Source organism: Rattus norvegicus, chromosome 1, assembly GCF_021556685.1.
Source record: "Rattus norvegicus strain SHRSP/BbbUtx chromosome 1, alternate assembly SHRSP_T2T, whole genome shotgun sequence".
In the NCBI taxonomy this organism is placed as follows: Eukaryota; Metazoa; Chordata; class Mammalia; order Rodentia; family Muridae; genus Rattus; species Rattus norvegicus.
In genome coordinates, this window is record NC_141534.1 from 117917099 (window position 1) to 117935843 (window position 18745).

Genomic DNA, 18745 nt, shown 5'->3' on the forward strand with positions numbered 1-18745 from the left:
ATCATTGAGTCTACTTTTAGCCTTGAAAGCAGCAACGAGACAAATATTTTCACATTAGTATGGATGTTTGTATAGTAATAGAAAATCAACATTATTTTTGTTACAACATTCTGTATATATGTTTCAAACTCTTGTTTAAGATACTGTACCTATGCACCTCATTTAAAAATGTAACGTTCTAGTCCTTGAAAGCTACTATTGCAACTGTTTTCAGGACAACTAAGAAATGTAAGTTAGTAGTCAGTCAATCAAACTTGTGGTCATGACAGACATTAGTTTAGTTAACTACAGAAATAAGCTTTATTTATCTGTAAATGTTTTCCAAGTTAAACAAATAGTAAAGAGCTAGAAACAAGCAACAGTTACCTATTCAGATGTACTTTAGGTTGATAGAAGGTCTTCAAATACTTCAGAGATCTACAGACAATAACATTTAAGATATTTTATTAACATAAGGCTTTTTATGACCGTGAAACATGTCTGCCCCTGGCAGCACCCCCACTCTATTTGTAAGAAGTTGATGGACATCAAAGAACCTCCATGTGAAGTTTGCTCCTGTGTGGCAAATCTGCCACCAGGCAAAGGACTGCCCTTGCTTCAATTGCTGACACTGTGCATAGTTCGAATATGGACAGGCAGTACACAGAGGAAGTCACTTGACCAACTTTATAGAGTCAAGGTAGGCCAGTCCTTCATAATTCCTGCCTCACAAGTAAGTCTGTCAGATATTCTATGCCAGAAGGCTGAAGATGGATATTGCAGAGGAACCTTGGGGGACTGTCCAGTCTGCCATCAGTCTCTGTCATTACTGTAGTTTTGTAAGCTGTTTGCTGTGTACTTCATGTTTACTCAGCTAATATTTATCCATCTTAGGTCTCTGATGAGGTTAAAGACTAGTTAGTTACAGTCTCACTTATAAGCTTAAGTTGTCTATGATTTAAGAAAATGTTTTAAGGTCTGAGAAGATGTTTTTAGGTTGATAAGTGCAAGTTATGATAGAAAATGACAGAGCATTGAACTCGCCAGGGTAGGATAGATAGTAGAGGGTTTTCTCTAATGTTGTCAAATACCCAATGAACTGGATGTTGTGAATGCAATTCTTACCTGATAGTTCTTATAATTGTTCTTATTATATATAGTTTACCGATGTTAAGAGAATGAGCCTTTTATTGGACTAAAAGGGGATGATGGGAGAATCTCTTGTGCACCGTGTAAAAACTGTCTTTGTATTACTGAAATGATGATTTCAGTACCAGCAGAGATTTGAGTACAGGTCCGACTTTGTTTCTTTGTGAAGCATCACCTGCTCAGTGTTTTGTAAACATCTTCTCCACTACCTTTTAATTGTTTAATAGAGAGCTGAACTGCCTATAGCAGAGCAGGAGAGGATAGGCGAACTTCCTGGCAGAGATAGGAACTCTGGGAAAGAGAAAGGTGTTCACCAGCCAGGTGCAGAAGAAGAAACGGGTGCCCATATCGAGAAAAAAAGTATCTAACGGGCCATGTGGCAGAACTTACATTAGAGTATATGAGTTACTTAAGTTATATGAGGTAGCTGGGAAACAGCCTAAACTAAGGCCTGAGCTCTAATAAATAATAATTGTCTCTGTATCATTATTGGGTGGTTTGCAGGTCGGAGACAAGTCTGGGGATAGGTAAGCTTTCGGGGTTCAAAACCCCAAGCCAGGTCTCACCTTTCTTTCTCTCTGCCCCATGCTTGTGGATGACATATAAGCTGCTGCACCAGTGCCATACCTGGCTGCCTCCTGCCATGCTTTCCAACATGACAGGCATGGACTAACCTACTGAAACTGTCATCAAGCCCCGATAAACTCTTCTATCTGTAAGTTGCCTTGGTCATGGTGTATCTTCACAGCAATAGAAAGTAACTAAGACAGTAATGCTAAATCTGAGTGCGGATGGGGTCTGGAGCCTTGACTAGGGGTAGCAAGGGAATGAAGAAAGGAAAGATACCCAGATATATGTACTGACAGGCTGGGCTCAGTAGGGTTGTGCTCTCACTCTGACAGCCATACCTACTGCTGCTGTACCTGGGAACCTCAGCAAGTTCCACAGGGGGTGGAGTTGGTGTTGTGTGGGAGTGTAGTTCCAAGTTTGACACATTCTCTGCTGGTTCAGCGGTTAAGAGCACTGGCTGCTTGTCCAGAGGACCCAGCTTCAATGCTCAGCATTCACATGGCAGCTCAGAACTGTCTGAGACTCAAAGACAGTTCCAGGGGATCTAACACCCACACACAGACATACATGCAGGCAAAATACCAACACACATAAAATTAAGATAAGTAATTTAGAAAAAGAAAGAACATTCTATCCTATAGGGAATTTTCTTAAGGCAGAAGGTAATCCACTCAAGATAGCTCCAGGAAGCCCCTGAAACTGACAGGATTCACTAAGCCCTTCCTCCCAAACAAATGCAATAAAGGTTATGGAGAGTCACTCTCAGACAAGCCCAGCTGCAAAGAAGACTCTGAGAGCTGACCAGCTATCTGGAAGAAGCAGAAACCAGCCCAGCAACTTTGAAGAGGTTTGGATCAACAGTGTCACTTACAAATGACATTCTCCAGCCTGTCGACATGCCTGCTGGCTGTGTAGTGCACTACAGGTTCCAGCTTTTGTGAGCTGTCACTCATGTTGATGCAGCTGTCCTTGAGTCATTTCTTCTCTAGTAGTAATCCATCACCTGTATGCCTGGAAGTAACTTCAATAAACCTCATTGGCTCACCAAGTTGGACTTTGGTGGTATTGGTCCTTTGACCTGTGTAGACTCCCTGTCTGGGAGGAGTTGATGTATGTTGTATCTTCCCAGGAAAAGTCCATCACATAACATTTGGCTAGTCTTCCTCAGATTTCTGTTGGTCATTAGCGTCAGACTGTAAAGATTCTGAAGGAATAAACTGCCATTGCTAGTTTTGGTATTTACTGGTCCATCTTTACTTTACTCAGGACTTCCTCTACTCTTTCACCTAAGTAGCCTCCTGTCTATTAATTCGATTTGAATTATTAATACCATCCTGTAGACTCCTACATAGCTTCTGTAAGAATTGCTGGAGCTGGGGTTCTGTTTGGCTAGGTGATGAAAGGCTCTGTGAATGTCTTCATTTGTTTTCTACTGTTCTGAGAGGAAAGGCTTTACTTGGCTTTCCTGTCATAGTCCATTGAGGGAAGTGAAGGAGGAACTGGGTGTCAGGAACTGAACCAGAGACTGTGAAATAACTCTACTGACTGACTTGCTCCTCCTGGCTTGCTCAGTTTGCTTTCTCACAGTGCCCAGGACCACCTGTCTAGGGATGGAACCATCAGAATGGCTGGGCCTCCCCCATCAATCATTAATTAAGAAAATGTCCCCTCGGACTTGCTTACAGGCAATTTGATAGAGGCATTTTCTCATTAAGGTTCCCTCTTTTCAGATGACCCTAGCTTGTGTCAGGTTGATCAAAGAATAAATAACCAGGACAAAGCCCTCTAAGCCAAATGTATAGTCTGGGATTACAGACAATGGGTTGATACAGGGTAACTTAAGAGTTGATACAGCTGATATCTGACATTGCAGATTACTGACACTTCCAAAGCTGTCTTCTTTACACTGCTGGTTTTGACAAAGCAGGTTTGTTTGGTTTCTATAGTACAATTTATGCCCAGTTCTGCAGGATTGCAAGTAACTTTTAAAACATTCTGATTACTTTTGGGTAATTAGGTTCATATGCATTTACTAGATCACTGGTTATAATGAGAAAAGTCTGCTACATTGACCTTCGTCTCTTGGAGAATTCAATCAAAGGTGGATCAGAAATAATATTTAACCCATTTAAACTTGTCTATGCCTCTCACACATGGTTAGCCACCTCTCCTTCAGTCCCAGCCCGCTTCTTCTTTAGTGTCTCCTCAGCTTCTCTCCCTCAGAAACTTGCTTGGATCTTTTCTTCGCAGACTCTCCCTACGGGCTCCTTTTGTACTCTCACTGTTTCCCAGAATCCTCTGTCTTCTTGCCAGTGTCCCACCTCCTATTTCCTGCCTCAGCTCAATGGCCATAGGCATTTTTAGTGACAGGTGATACTTAGATTCTTTCTACAGCATATAATCAATTATATAATTCAGATTGCTTGCAGGATAGTTAAAGGCCAGTATTGAAACTTAGTCCCTAGGCTATGGTCCTGTAGAAGTGGAGGAAGTGGAAGCCTGTGTTTTGTATTTTGCTGTACCAAGGAATCAACATGTTACATTTGTATTATTATTATGGTTTAGTGTTTGTTGATTTTTATCCTCTTGTTACGAATATGTAGAGAGGCTATAAGGATTATACATTTAAATAAGTTTAACATCTCATATTTTGTAATAAACCTAAGGTGGTTAAAACACTGATATGTATCTACTGTAAATAAAATTACATAAGTTACTTAATAAAGATTTATTTTTGTTTAGTTGGGGAAGGCAAACTGGTGTGGGAGTTGGGTATGATGGTGAATGCCTGTAATTTCATCACTTGAGAGATGGAGACACGATCCGGAGTTCAAGGCTAGCCTGGGTTACATTAGTTACTGTCAGACCCCAACAACAGACAAAATGTTAAAATTCTTGGCAGTAAGGAGGGTCGTCAGGAGTGGAGAAGGGTAGGTCGTTTGGAGTTAGTTGTCTCCCTAAGTTCAGCAATACCATATTACTTAACCTTTCCCTCTTTTTCTTGGGGTCAAGGAAGGGCAAATTCAAGTCATGTTTTCTTTTGTCAGCCATTCCTGGGAGTGTGAACTTGTGTTTGCCGGTGCTCAGAAGGCAGATTAGATGGTAGGTAGCACTGTTATTTCAGGGGATACTTACTTGGGTCTGGAGTATATACATGCTCCTCCAGACTTGCTCCCACCATTTAACACATATAGGCGCCCCCTTCTCTGTCATGGTTGTACCTTCTGTGTCTCTTTTTAAGTTTAACCAGAGGCAGGACAGGAGGGCAATGAAAACTTGGGGAGGAAGATAAACTCCATCACTCATGGATTTACTGAGGCTTCTCACCAACACTGATGACAAGTTATAGTAAAATGAACCACCACGTTGTTCTTGCAGAAAAATCGAGGTTGGATTCCCATAACCCATGTAATCGGCTCACTTGCTGGGGGATCCAGCGCCCTTTTCGGACCTTTGCGGGCTCCAGGCACTCTCGTGGTGCACATACACACAAGTAAGCCAAACAAACGTTCATACTCAAAATAAAATGAACTTTTAAAAAAAAGTATCCTTAGTGAAATTTCCAGCTCTATACTGGCTAGTCCTGAAATTCTTTCCAGGATGATGGACCTTAGTCTCAGCAGAGGTCCCCCAAATCACGGAAAACTCGGGAGGCTGGTGAGCCAGGCGGTGTGGAGCTGAGTCTCCATCCTCTCCCAGCGGGCTTGACGGGTGGAGTCCACCAAGCAAATCCCGGCTTGCTTTGCTGCGGTGATCTGAGCAGCAGGCGGCAGGCGGCAGGCGGGGCTACGGTACGGGAGACTTGGAGAGACTTGGGGGCCGACCGGGCCTGCCTGGAGGAGCCGGTCCCAAGGCGGCCAGCGGGAGGAGGGAGGAGCGCCGGGAGGAAGAGGCCGAGCCGCGGAGCGCCGCCCCGGAGGAAGGGGAGGAGGCCGGGTGTTTCCTGGTGCATTCCCGACCCGCCCGAGTGACTCACTGGGGTAGGAAAGCTCCCGGGCCGCCCTGGACAACCGAAGGCGGCTCAGACCAGGTAAGGGCGGTCGCCTGGCCTCGGGGTCCTTGCTCTACTCGTAGTCTGGTGGGGCGAGCCTGCAGACGGTCTCTGCACAGCCTCCGGGACCGCACGGCCTCCCGGGATTGCCTTCTGGGCTCTGGAGTCTCCGGGTCTCTGCATGGCAGCTCCCGAGCCCGGGACTCCCGGCCCAGCTCGGCGGCTCCACGGCTCCCTCCCGGGAATCACATTCCAGAATCCCCGGGCCGTGGGCTCCCCAGTGCTAAATCCCTGTTCCCTCTGCGGTGCGCAACCGGCACTCCGGTGGCCCGGCCCCCGGGTCCCGAACCCCCAAACCCCCGCCCCGACTCACCCTGGATCCTTGGATCCCAGAGGATCCCAGATCTCGAGCTTCCGGCACGAGGTTTAGCTCCAAAGAGGAAGAGACAACGTTAATGCTTAGTATTTTACTGTTGAAAAGTAAGGATCGGCGGATAGTTAATGTTGCACTAAAGTGGCAAAACAAACCCGAGTCCACCATGGTTCTGCCTTCAGAGGAAAGGAAGGAGAGTGTAGTCTAGGGAAGTCGGTTCTCAAGATTCTTGGAGAGAGGCATTTTGGGCTTTGTTAAGGAAACGGGATTGTTCCGGAGCAGTAGTGCGCCGCCGCACATTCATACCGAATTTTGTACTTTAAGCCTAAAGCATCTGCGTAATTTGCAACATTTCGTGAGTGTGAGGAAAGAAGGAAGAGATTTGCAGCTGGGGATTGGTGAGGGGGCTAGGCAGAGGGAAGCATCGGGCAATCCGTGTGTTTACACGGGACAGTACAAGGGTGATCCTCGAGATTTCTCTTGGTTGTCTGCTAACCGATCGCTTAGTTGAGTCGTGTTTGAAGCACCACTGAGACCAGGGTACTCCTGCAGGTACTGTTACTGAGGTCTGTGCTTGCCAAGGTGGGGGGTATTGTTCCTAGACCCTCGCCAAGTTCATTGGTTGGAAGTTGAAGCACATTGATAAATTGCTTCAGTTGAAAAGTTCCTCTAAGAAATACAGCCACTAGACTAAGTGTTTGTGTATTTGAGGAAGTGTGCATTAAGGCTTTTTTTAGAAATAAACACTGTATATGTGTGTATGTTGTTTGTGTGTTCTTCTATGTGGGTGCTCAGGTGTGAATGTGTTTGCATGTGCGTGTAGAGGCCCAAGGCTGATTTGGAGTTTTCCACCTTATTCTTTGATACAGGGTCTCTCAGCTGAACCCAGAGTTCACTGATTGGAGTAGTCTTGCTAGCCAGTTTGCTCCGGAGATGCCCTGTCTCCGCCTTGGGAGCACTGGGACTTCAAGGAGGTTGCCATGCCCATTGACATTTCTGTGGGTTCTGGAGATCTGAACAGAACTGTACTCATGTTTGTGTGGCAGATGGCTAGCCACTGAGCCATCTCCCTGGCACGGGAGCGGATTTTTACCTTTACATATAGTCAAATTCATGCTTTGGAGTGTTGACTGCCACTGTAATTAAGGTGTAAAACCGGTTCCTATCACCCCGAGATTTTCTTTCCTGTGTCCCTTGGAGTTAGCTCGTTCCTATCTTCAACTCTTGGCAACCATTGATCTTCTCAGTGCTATTTTGCTTCCTCCACAAAGTTCTGTGGTAATCTTGGAGTCCTCATTTTAAGATGGTTCTATGCCCTCAGTGAAACATTTGGGGGTGTTGGGGAGGAGATTGCTACATTTAAGGCCATCCAAGATATTTTAACAGCCAAACATCGTTAAGTGAGAAATGTATGATAATATATGTAATATTATTTGTGTTACAAAAACGCTACTCAATGTCTGTAAGAAGTAAGGCCAATGCTTTGGAAAGTAGAGCCTTGGGAAGGTGGAGTGGCTTAGTGGGTATAGGTGGCACAAGTGGGTATAGGTGGCACACAGTGGGTGTAGGTGGCACACAGTGGGTGTAGGTGGCACACAGTGGGTGTAGGCGGCACACAGTGGGTATAGGTGGCACACAGTGGGTGTAGGTGGCACAAGTGGGTATAGGTGGCACACAGTGGGTGTTGGTGGCGCAAGTGGGTATAGGTGGCACAAGTGGGTATAGGTGGCACACAGTGGGTATAGGTGGCACACAGTGGGTATAGGTGGCACACAGTGGATATAGGTGGCACACAGTGGGTATAGGTGGCACACAGTGGGTATAGGTGGCAGACAGGTCTGACAACCTGAATTACAACCCACAGTGGGAGAAGACTAACTCCTGAAAATTACCCTCTGATGTCCACAGGGATGTGGTAATTTGTGCCCAAATACATACCCTGCTTTCCCCCATGAACACACACCATACACAAATAATAAATAAGTAAGTACTCTTTAAAAGGAAAACATGTCATTCTGGATACAACCTGGAAGAAAGACTAAAATGCGGTTTCTTTTCTCTTTCCCTTTATCTTACCATTTCCAAAATGGCTCTTTAAATATCTACTTGACTTGTGTTTGTTGTGGCCTGCATGAGTTTGTGTGCACCAAATGCATGCAGGATTCTGTGGAGACCAGAGACAGTATGGGATCTCTTGGAGCAGGAGTTACAGGCTGTTGTGAACGTCCATGTGGGCGCTGGGAACTGAGCTCTAGGTCCTCTTGAAAAGCTTGTAATTGAAGAACCATCTCCATCCAGCACGGTTTCATTGTGTGGCCCAGACAGCCTTGAATTCATGGCCCTTCTACATTAGTCTTTTTGTGTATAGGGAGCGGAAGGGCTTGAGACTGGGTCTCATGAAGTCCTGGTGGGGCTTGAACTCCTGATTCTCCTTCCTCCACCTTCTGAGTGCTGAGATCGGAGGTGTGAACACCACCCGTCCTCTCTATTCTCAGCTCTGTGAGTGCTGACATTATAGAAATAAGATACAACCTAGCCTGAAGTAGTATTTTTAAAGGTGAGAAAATTTACAGCCTCCATCTCAATTTTTTAATAGTTGAGAACTTATACAACTGTATGCACTGAAAGTGATTCTGCTCTGACTTTAGCCTCTTTTGTTCGAATAGGAGTTTCTGTAACACCGACCGAATTCCATGTGTTACACATTTTCACTTACTGGTGCTCACCTGGGTAACAATCCTGGAGTTTCTTAAACGTTTCTATATACAGAGAATACAAAAATTCTATTGATGTATAATACAGTCATGTGTTGCCCAAACTATAGTGATAACTCTAATGTATATATACACAATTCCATCATTGCATCAGAGTTTAGACAAATCAAAATAGGTCCAGATATTAATTACATCATACAGTTCTAGGAGTGCTGTGGTCACCGACTAAAACATTGGTAGGCAGTGTACAACTGTAGTCTTTAGTGTGGGTGTGTTATAATGTATTTGTTAAGTCTTCTGGGTATTTTTCTGACACGAGTGTCTGTGCACCACATGTGCACCTGGTGCCAGAAAATGACATTGGATTCCCTGGACAGGACTCGTAGATGATTATGAGCTGCCATGTGGGTGCTCGGAATTGAACCTGGGTCCTCTGGAGTCAATGCTCTTAATTGTTGAGCCATCTCTTCAGCACCCAACATTGTGTTTTAACACTTATCTCTACTCCGGTTGATCTTGTTCCAGTTGATCTATATCCTTGAGTATGTGCTCAGGTTCATTGTTCTGAAGACGTCTCACTGTTGTATTGGTGTGAAGAGATGGCATGGCAAAGGCAGCTCTTACAAAGGAAAACATTTAATTGGGGGCTTGCTTACAAGTGTCAGAGAGGTTTAGTCCATGATGATGGCGGGAACACTGTGGTAGGCGTGGCACTGGAGCATTAGCTGAGAGCTACATCCTGATGGTGGACACACACATACACACACAGAGAGAGAGAGAGAGAGAGAGAGAGAGAGAGAGAGACAGAGACAGAGAGAGACAGAGAGAGAGACAGAGAGAGAGACAGAGAGAGAGACAGAGAGAGAGACAGAGAGAGAGAGAGACAGAGAGAGAGACAGAGACAGAGAGACAGAGACAGAGAGACAGAGACAGAGAGACAGAGACAGAGAGACAGAGAGACAGAGAGAGACAGAGAGACAGAGAGAGAAAGAAAGATTGAGAATGATTGATTGATTGATTGGGTCTGGCATGGGCTTTTAAAATCTCCAAGCCCAGCCCCAGTGACACATTTCCTCCAGCATGGCAACACTTCATAGTCCTTCAAATACAGCAGTTCTCAGCCTGTACATTGAGATCCCTTCGGGGATCGAATGACCCTTTCACAAGGGTTACCTAAGACCAGTAGAAATATTTACATTAGGATTCTTAACAGTAGCAAAAATTGCAGTTAGGAAGTATAACAAAAAATAATTTTCAGGTTGGAGGTCAGTCACTACAACATGGGGAACCTTATTAAAGGGTCACAGCATTAGGAAGGTTGAGAACCACTGTTCTAATCCTTCTCAAATAGCACCACCCCCTAATGACTGAGCATTCAAATAGATGAGCCTCTGGCGACCATTCTTATTCAAACCACCATGGAAGGGAAGTTGTGCTCACTTTCTTACTACATTCTGTGTTTGGGGCATCAGTGTCAGCCAGTGTTCCTTTTCCTGTAAAGGTGCAGATCATGAACAGTCTTGGTTCTGTGGGCCTTGTTGTTTATGCATTAGAGCCCCATGGAAAATGAGTGGGTATGGCTGTCTGCCAGTAAAATTATTTACGTAAAAAGACAATATCCTGTAGTTTGCTGACTTCTCAGTTCACATATTACTTGCACATCCTCGAAATAGATGCAGCTGGATGAAAAATTGATACATGAAGTAGGAGTCCAAGATTCTACAAAAAGCCAGGTGTTGAGTTCAGCCATCAGATCTTTTAAGTGTCCAAGTTTACAAATTAGAAAAAAAGGTACAAAACACTGTCCTCCAAATGTCAGCCCCCTCAGGCATCTGTTGAATCAGTATTACAACAGGGTACCTTCCTGACGGTAGCTAGCATCTCAGTCCATCATGCCCTTAGTGTCTCAATCATGGCTTTTGATCTGCTTCACTTAGTAGCAACTGCTAGGGATAAATTAGGGTTCTGGTCTTCTACAGTATATACAGATTTATTAGATTGGCTTATGATTTAGGAACCATATAGTTCAGTAGTAACTGTTTGCATGCTAATTTTTTATAATGTTTTACATTGAGCAACTCTGTTGAGAATTCTTTTTATAACTGTTTTATGTAACCAAGGCTCTTCTTGTCGTCTGTAGCTGCATGTATTGACTGGGTTGTAAGGTACCCGTACGCTTGTAGTTATTATATCTCAAGGCTGGGTTGTGATTGACTTTTATCATGCCTCCTCGTCCCTACCTCTGGCTAGTCTGGTATCATTATATAGTTCAGGATGGTCTCGGACACACAGTCATCCTCTTCTTCAGCCTTCTGAATGATGAGGTGCCCAGCAAGTGTCCCTGTGCATGGCTATGTTTCCGTAATAATTTATTGTTTTTTTATTTTCAAGTCATTATTTTTTGGTCTTGCTTTTCATTTTGTATCTTTGCTATTCTCTTGACAGGATCTTACTGTGTAACTTTGGCTGCTTTGGCACTTGCTTTGTAGATCAGTCCGGCTTTGAACTCACGGAGATCCACTTGCTTCTGCTTCCTCAGTCCAAGGTTAAAGGCTTACTGCACCATGCTTGCTTGGTGTATCCTTTTCCATTCTTTTGTTTCTCTTCCTTTGTGTCTTTAGAATGTGTTTCTTTCCTGGACAGTAAGTAGTTAGCTCCTTTGGATGTTTTAAACCATTTTGTATATCTCTGCCTTTAAATGTGAACATCTTGTCTATTTACATGTAATGCAAATTAGGTAATACTATGATTTATTTTAGCTATTTTACTCTTTGTCCTGTGTATCCGGAGAACTGGACTGATGGTCACCAGTAACCTTTGTAACACAGGTGTTGTCCCGGTTGTAAACTATCTAATCTATAAGGCTTCCAGAATATTTTTAAACACATTTTTATTTGTAAGATTTATCGAGATTTTCATTAACAGCTTCTGAGTAGATGGTCCCAAAGAAACCATGTTGTCCTTCAGCTTCTGGGAAGATGGCAGGGGCAAGGAGTGGGTGAGCCTAGCACAAACTCTTAGATAGTTCTTCCGAAGTTCTTGCTCCCCGGCCAACTTTAATCTGATTGCTTCTTCATGCCTGTCAGTGGAGGCAGAACTGGTGGACGATGAAGTTCAGCTTCTAAGGTTTTTAGTTATGAATGAAACGGATGGACAGTGGTAGCTATAACGACCCTGAATCCAGAATGCTTGTGATTCGTATTCACATCACAGCTGTTCTCCCGGCCAAACTCATCAAGCTCTTTACTTTGCAGTCCCCAGGCTCATGGCAGGGATTTTGTTCCACAGAGAAGAAAACCCGATAGTCAGAAAGCAGTGGTTTCCATTTCTGAATGTGATTGCTTCTCAGTCCTTGTTCTGGGGCTAGGACAGTTGGTATGAATATCAGATTTCTTCTTTTTTTTTTTTTTTGGTTCTTTTTTTCGGAGCTGGGGACCGAACCCAGGGCCTTGCGCTTCCTAGGCAAGCGCTCTACCACTGAGCTAAATCCCCAACCCCCAGATTTCTTCTTAAAGCCACTCAGGGAAGGAAGACTTTGGTCTGGAGAATTGTCAGTGGGAACGCAAGTTAAGGCACAGCTCCACACTGAATCCCCTTACTATTTTGGGGCTCTTGCCAAAATATCGAGACTGGCCAATATGAAAGCACAGGTTGCAATTTATTAAAAGAAAAAAATTTAAATAGATATTTAGCTCAAGAGTAAAGAGAGGTGTGCTTAATTGCCCTTACAATAGCCACGTGAGATGTGGAGGGTTAGAATATCTGTACTGTGATCAAAATTAATAGTCTTTTTTTTTTTTTTTTTTGGTGTGATTCCCAGACAGTACCCAGGATAGGAGTGAGGCCCCTTCTGTGCTGTTTGGTTTGTCAACCTGACTAACCTGGAGTCACCTGAGAAAGGGAGTCCCAGTGAAAGAGGATCAAGCCGTGGGCAGGTCTGCAGAGGACTGTATTGATTGTCAATTGATGCTGGAGGACCTAGCCTGTTATTATGGGTGGCACCATTCCCTACACAGGGAAAATAGAGAAAGCTAACTGAGAGGAAGGAAGGGTCCATAAATTTATTGCCTCTCTCTCTCTCTCTCTCTCTCTCTCTTTCTCTCTATGTATATATATACATACATACTGGGGTCCAGCCTTGGCAGGACCAAGGGCTTTTCCTTCCATTGGTGCCCAGCAAGGCCATCCTCTGCTACAAATGCAGTTGGAGCCATGGGTCAGTCCATGTATAGTCTTTGGTTAGTGGTTTAGCCCTTGGAAGCTCTGGTTGGTTGACACTGTTGTTCATATGAGGTCTCAAGCCCCTTCAGCTCTTTCAATCCTTTCTCTAATTCCTCCAACGGGGGTCCCGTTCTCTGGTCAGTGGTTTGCTGCTAGCATTTGCCTCTGTATTTGACATGCTCTGGTTGTGTCTCTCAGGAGAGATCTATATCCAGTTTCTGTCGGCCTGCACTTCTTAGCTTCATCCACCTTATCTATATATATATATATATGGGCCACATGTGGGGCAGGCTCTGAATAGCCGTTCCTTCAGTTTCTGCTCTAAACGTTGCCTCCCTATCCCCTTATGGATACTTTTGTTCCCCTTTTTAAGAAGGAGTGAAGCATCTGCATTTTGGTCATCCTTCTTCTTGAGTTTCATGTGGTCTGTGGATTGCATCTTGGGTGATTCTGGTATTTCTCTGTTCTTGACTGTAGATGTGATGCTTTCAGTTCTTGACTTGATTTCCCAGAAACAATTGTAAGCCAGATAAGCTTCTTCCCTAAGTTGGTTTTGGTCAGTGCATTTGTCCTAGCAAGATAAATGAATTTAGAGCATCTGTTGAAGGTCATGCCCATTAAGCCTGGTTTGTGGCTATTTTAATATTCTCTCTATATAAAGGAAGCCTTATCTCTATTTCCATAACCTTCACAGCAAATGTGCATTGTGCTAGAATTCTTGAGTTTCAGCTGGTAACTCTGGAGTGAGGGTCTCCGTTTTTTGTGCACCCGTAATTTAACCTGCCTTTCTGCCCTGCCTCGGAACCACAAACCCGGAGCTTTACTTGGCGCTGCCGTTGCTGCACTAAGCTGCGCTCCAGCCTAGAGCTCTTCTGTTTTAAAGCCTGGTCTTTTGTTTACCACCCACAGGCCATGCAGCAGCCTGTACAGAAGCAGGGAGCTGGAAAGCCACTTCTCCTCTTGGCTCCCTGGGTCTGCTCCCTTCAGAGATCATTGACTGAGCACACTGTACTCGAATCTCAGAGGCTGTCCAAATTCAGCTTCGTTTCTGTCCCGCACACCAGACTCCGAAGGATTTTATTCAGACCCGTTTGTGTTTTTTGTTTGCTTTGATTGCAGGAATCGGGGGTGGTAATCAGCGCCATAGCTAGGGTTCTCCAGTAAAACAGAATAAATAGGGTATGCACGTGGGGCGGGGGAGGCAGGCAGAATCCGCGAGATCCACTTTAAGGAGTTGCTTCGCGCAGCTGTGGAGACAGGCAAGTTCAGATTTTGCAGAGCAGACTAGGCTGGAACCTCACGGAATACTTTAAAGTGCTGCGTGCAGTCTGAGACCAAAGATCACGCAGAAGCAAAATTCCCTCTTTCTTGGGTGCTGTCGGTGTTCTTTTCTCCTAAGACTTTTAGCTCATTGGATGAGATCCGTCTAAACTGGGGTAGTCTGCCTTGCTTAAAGCTGACTGACTTTAATATTTATCTCATTTAAAGATTAGCATCGCGACTATGTCTAGACTAGACTTTGACCATAAACTTCCTAGATAGTTGTCACAGGGATGATTCTTGGTTTTTTTTTTTTTTTTTTTTTTGGTTCTTTTTTTTCGGAGCTGGGGACCGAACCCAGGGCCTTGTGCTTCCTAGGTAAGCGCTCTACCACTGAGCTAAATCCCCAGCCCCGATTCTTGGTTTTTTAATAACTTGTGTTTTAAAGAACTGACATCTCCTACAGAGATCGGGCCAGTGTTCCTTTTGTGGGGGTACACCGAGTTGCTTGTCTTCTGGAATCTAGCTGAGAAGAAACTGTAGTACTCATGCATGCACAAGCTATGAGAAGCTGTAAACCCCCACTTCCTGTCCCACTTTTCCCCCAGTCATCACCTCTTCCCCTTCCATAGCTCATGTGTTCTGTTGCTCTCAGCACCCTGGTCACTTCTTTAGTATTGTCCTGTGAGTCCCTTTCTAGTTACTTGTGTACTTGAGTTCTCCTTACACTTATTCTCTCCTACACACAAACACACCCCCACCCCCTGCCATCCCCAAGGTTTCTCTGTGTAGCCTTGGCATTCCTGGAACTCGCTTTGTAGACCAGGCTGGCCTCGAACTCCTCAAAGATCCACCTGTCTCTTCCTCCCAAGTGCTGGCATTAAAAATGTGTTTGTGCCACCATAGTCTGCCCACACATACAGCCTTTAGAAGCTAGGATATTCGAGAGATCACGTGGTATTTGTGTTTCTGGGCCTGGGTTACCTAACTTAATCTAAGGCCTTATGCTTGCTCATAGTAACTGTGGTTGCCTGCACAAGGCCTGGACAAGATCAAGCCAGTCAACATTCTAGTACAGAGTGACGGGTTCATAAGCCTCTACTCATCACTGAGGAATTAGGGCTGGTTGGTGGGTTCTGCGGGAAAACCATTTTGCTTTAAGGGTGTGACTCCTGATATGTCCACAGTGTTTTTTTTATTATCTTTTACTCTGTAAATGGATGCTATCTGGGCTAATTCTATCCCCTTGCTGTTGTGAAAAGAGGTGCAGTTAAACATGGATGTGCAAGCGTCTCTCGTAGGATACAGAATACGGTAGTGGCTCTAACAGTTGGGTACTACCATCACCTGTAGAGACGGGTTCTTTCCCTCCATCCTCAATGGCATTTGTTGTCCTTTTTCAGGTTTCATTGATTTTTAATTATGCTATATACACCCGACTAGAGGTGCCTAGAGAGGCCAGAAGAAGGTGTTGGATCTCCTAGAGCTGTAGTTGTTGGTGGCTGTCAGTTGCCCAGCATAGGTGTTTGGGAATGGAACTTGGCTCTTTTGTAGGAGCAGTGTGTGTGTGTGTGTGTGTGTGTGTGTGTGTGTGTGTGTGTGTGTGTGTGTGTTTATCCACTGAGTCATCTCTGGAGCTCCTCATTTTTTTTTCCTTGATGGTAGTCAACCTGACCGGGCTGAGATGGAATTTCAAAGTAGCTTTAATATGGCATTTTTCTGATGGGTGAAGACATTCAATTGTTTTAAACATATTTATTGACCATTTGTACTTCCTTGGAGAACTACCTCCGTTTTATTTGTCCATTTAATAGGTAGAGTTTTGGTGTGCGTTTAACTTTTTACAGTTGTGCTCCCTGGCTTCTTTTAGCTTGACTGTCAAGCTTGAACATATCCGTGGAGAGGGAGTCTTTGTCGAGGAGTTGCCTCCATTGTATTGGCCTGTGGATATGTCTACAGGACGTTTTCTTGAGCATTGACTAATGACTAATTGGTCCACTGAGGGGCCATCCCTGGGCTTTCATGGCTACGTAAGATATCAGGCTGAGTAATTGGTAGGGAACAAACCAGTAAGTGGAATTCCCCCACAGTCTCCGCGTTAGTTCCTGTCTCCAGAGTCCCACCCTGCTTGAGTCCTGCCTTGACCTCTGCTAGTGACTGGAACCTGGAACTTATGTAAACCCTTCACTCCTAGGTTAATTTAGTTATGGTGTTTACCACAGCAGTAGAAAGCATACTAGGACAACACATACATTCTAGAATATCTAAATATATATATGTATGTATAATATTGTAGGTAATAATGAGATGTAGCTAACAAAGATTTTCCTCCCATTCTGTAGGTTGACTATTCACTCTCATAATTACTTTTGTGCAGAAACCTTTTAACTAACAATTCTTGGAGCTGTACTTTTATCTTGACCATTTTCTCTGATTTCCATAGTTCTGTGTCCCCTCTCACTGTCTACTCTTCCCCAAGACTTTGTTTGTTTGCCCTGACTCTCCTGAAATTCAATTTGTAGACCAGGCTGGCCTCGAACTTGAGATCCGCCTGCCTCTTCCTCCCAATTGCTGGGATTAAAGGCGTGCGCCCCCACACCTGGCTAATAGTTCTGATTTTAAATTAAGGTCTTTGATCCAATTTGAACTGTTTTTTGTACAAAGGGACAATAGGGGCCTAATATCGTTCTACTGCAGGCGGCTATCCAGTTTTGCCAGTATCGTTTATTGAAAAGCAGCCTTAAAAAAAATAAATCTCATCATCAATTTATTGAAGTTAGTAGATCCAAACGTTACTTTTAAATTAATTCTCTGATATTACTCATCGTCTTAGCCGTGTCTGACATGAGAGGTTCTTTTGGCTTCTGGGAGTGACATCAACAGTTTGCTGAGTTGCGGACTATCCGAAACCACTTCCTCCCTTGGCCCAGTGCTGGCACTGTTTGGTAAATTTAGAAATGAAAGAGGAAATTCCAGAGTGGAAGGCTGAAGCATTTGGCACGGTGAAAACATTAGATCTTGCAGTATCTCTCCTTAGTTCAGTCTCCAGCCCCACAAGAAAACAGAAGTTAAGTTTCTGAAAAAATCAAGCAAAATGGAAAAGCAAGTAGCTCGACCTGAAGACAAGTTTGCCGCAGTTTTGCAGAGCTGTCAGAAATGTAGGGAATGACCTCATGAATGGGTGAAGAAGAGGATTCAAAGCAAAGCAGCAGCCAGCCCACACCAGCGAGGCATTAAAAAGGGGCGGGGCTGCAGGGCACACCCTGGCTACTGTATAGGAACGTCTGGGAATGTGCCAGTCAGAGCCAGTAAGAGAAATGCAAATTGAAGTACAGTTATTACAGGCAGTGATAAAAATAGATAGTATTCTATTTGCTTTTTTGACAAAGTGTTTTAATTGCTTGGATAAATACTCAGTAGTGGAATTGTTGGACATTATGGTAGACCTATTTTTAACTTTTTGAGGAACCTTTTACTTTTTCATGGTGGCTGTACTAGCTCACTGTCGTCTAAGGATTCTCATGTCTCTATATCCTCACCAGCATTTTTCCTTTTAATAACGGTCATTCCCTTGGGAAGTAGGGATCCCTCCTTGTGGTTTTGATTCATATTTCCTTGGTGATTAGTGACGCTGTTCCTATAACTTCTTTTGAGAAATGCCTGTGTGCCCTTTGTGTAAATGTCCTTTGTGCATCTCAAAATGGAATGATTTGCTTTTCTGTTGTTACATTGCCCGAGCCCCTTATAGTCTTTATTAAGCGCTCGTCAGGTACATAGCTTACAGTGCTTTCTTTCATTAGATACTACTCCACTTATTGAATCATAAGCATGACAGTGATCTATGTCTTCCTTGCCTCCTGGTCCCAGTGAGAGTACACCCGCCCTGCATTCACCTTCGCTTTAAAGGTAGTCATGTGACCTAAGCATCCTTCTTATGCGATGGGTGTCAAAAATGGCCTGAAAATACAGGACACAGCTGAGACTTTCCCATGAGGCGTCTCTTTCTTAGGTGTTGCTCTGTGCAGGTATTTTAATGGTGATGATTCCCATGAACTTTGTGAATGAAGTGTTCTCTTCTTTTATCTTGCTGATAGATGGTTAAATACCTGGGAACAGTCCTTGTGAAAGCCAGTAGGGAGCCAGTTGGGTGATTAGAATCATGATTCACCTACAACCCAAACAACTGCAGAAATATCAACAAAACCTTCTAGGTCCCCTCCTTTTGGGTAATTGTTGGGGGAGGTGTACTATGGCAGTTGTAGCTTTGGCATCTCTGGGACAGTCTCTTGTGAGAGAGGATATACGCCTCTCTGTCCTGTGAGTACCATGGAATCTCTTGGTGTCTGGAAGAGGGAGATGTTAAGGCTAATGGGCATTTTCAACCCGAATAGCCGAGGGCAGGAAACTTGGTAAGTATTTGGGAGTTGAGTGTGGAGTAGATGGGGTTTCTGGGACCTTGTATTGGATCACATACAGGTTACTGACGAT

The 18745-nt window shown here is 44.2% G+C and overlaps 1 protein-coding gene across 2 annotated transcripts in view; it reads left to right on the plus strand.

The window, feature by feature from the left end:
• Nucleotides 1–5636: 5636 nt before the first annotated feature.
• The window catches only part of Cyfip1 (cytoplasmic FMR1 interacting protein 1), an 88713-nt gene continuing 75604 nt past the window's right edge, over nt 5637–18745 (plus strand). Inside the window, exon 1 of one of the 2 annotated variants that reach the window (XM_087556682.1) lies at nt 5637–5728. The gene's annotated coding sequence lies outside the window, so the exon portion shown is untranslated. 2 annotated transcript variants of the gene reach the window in all.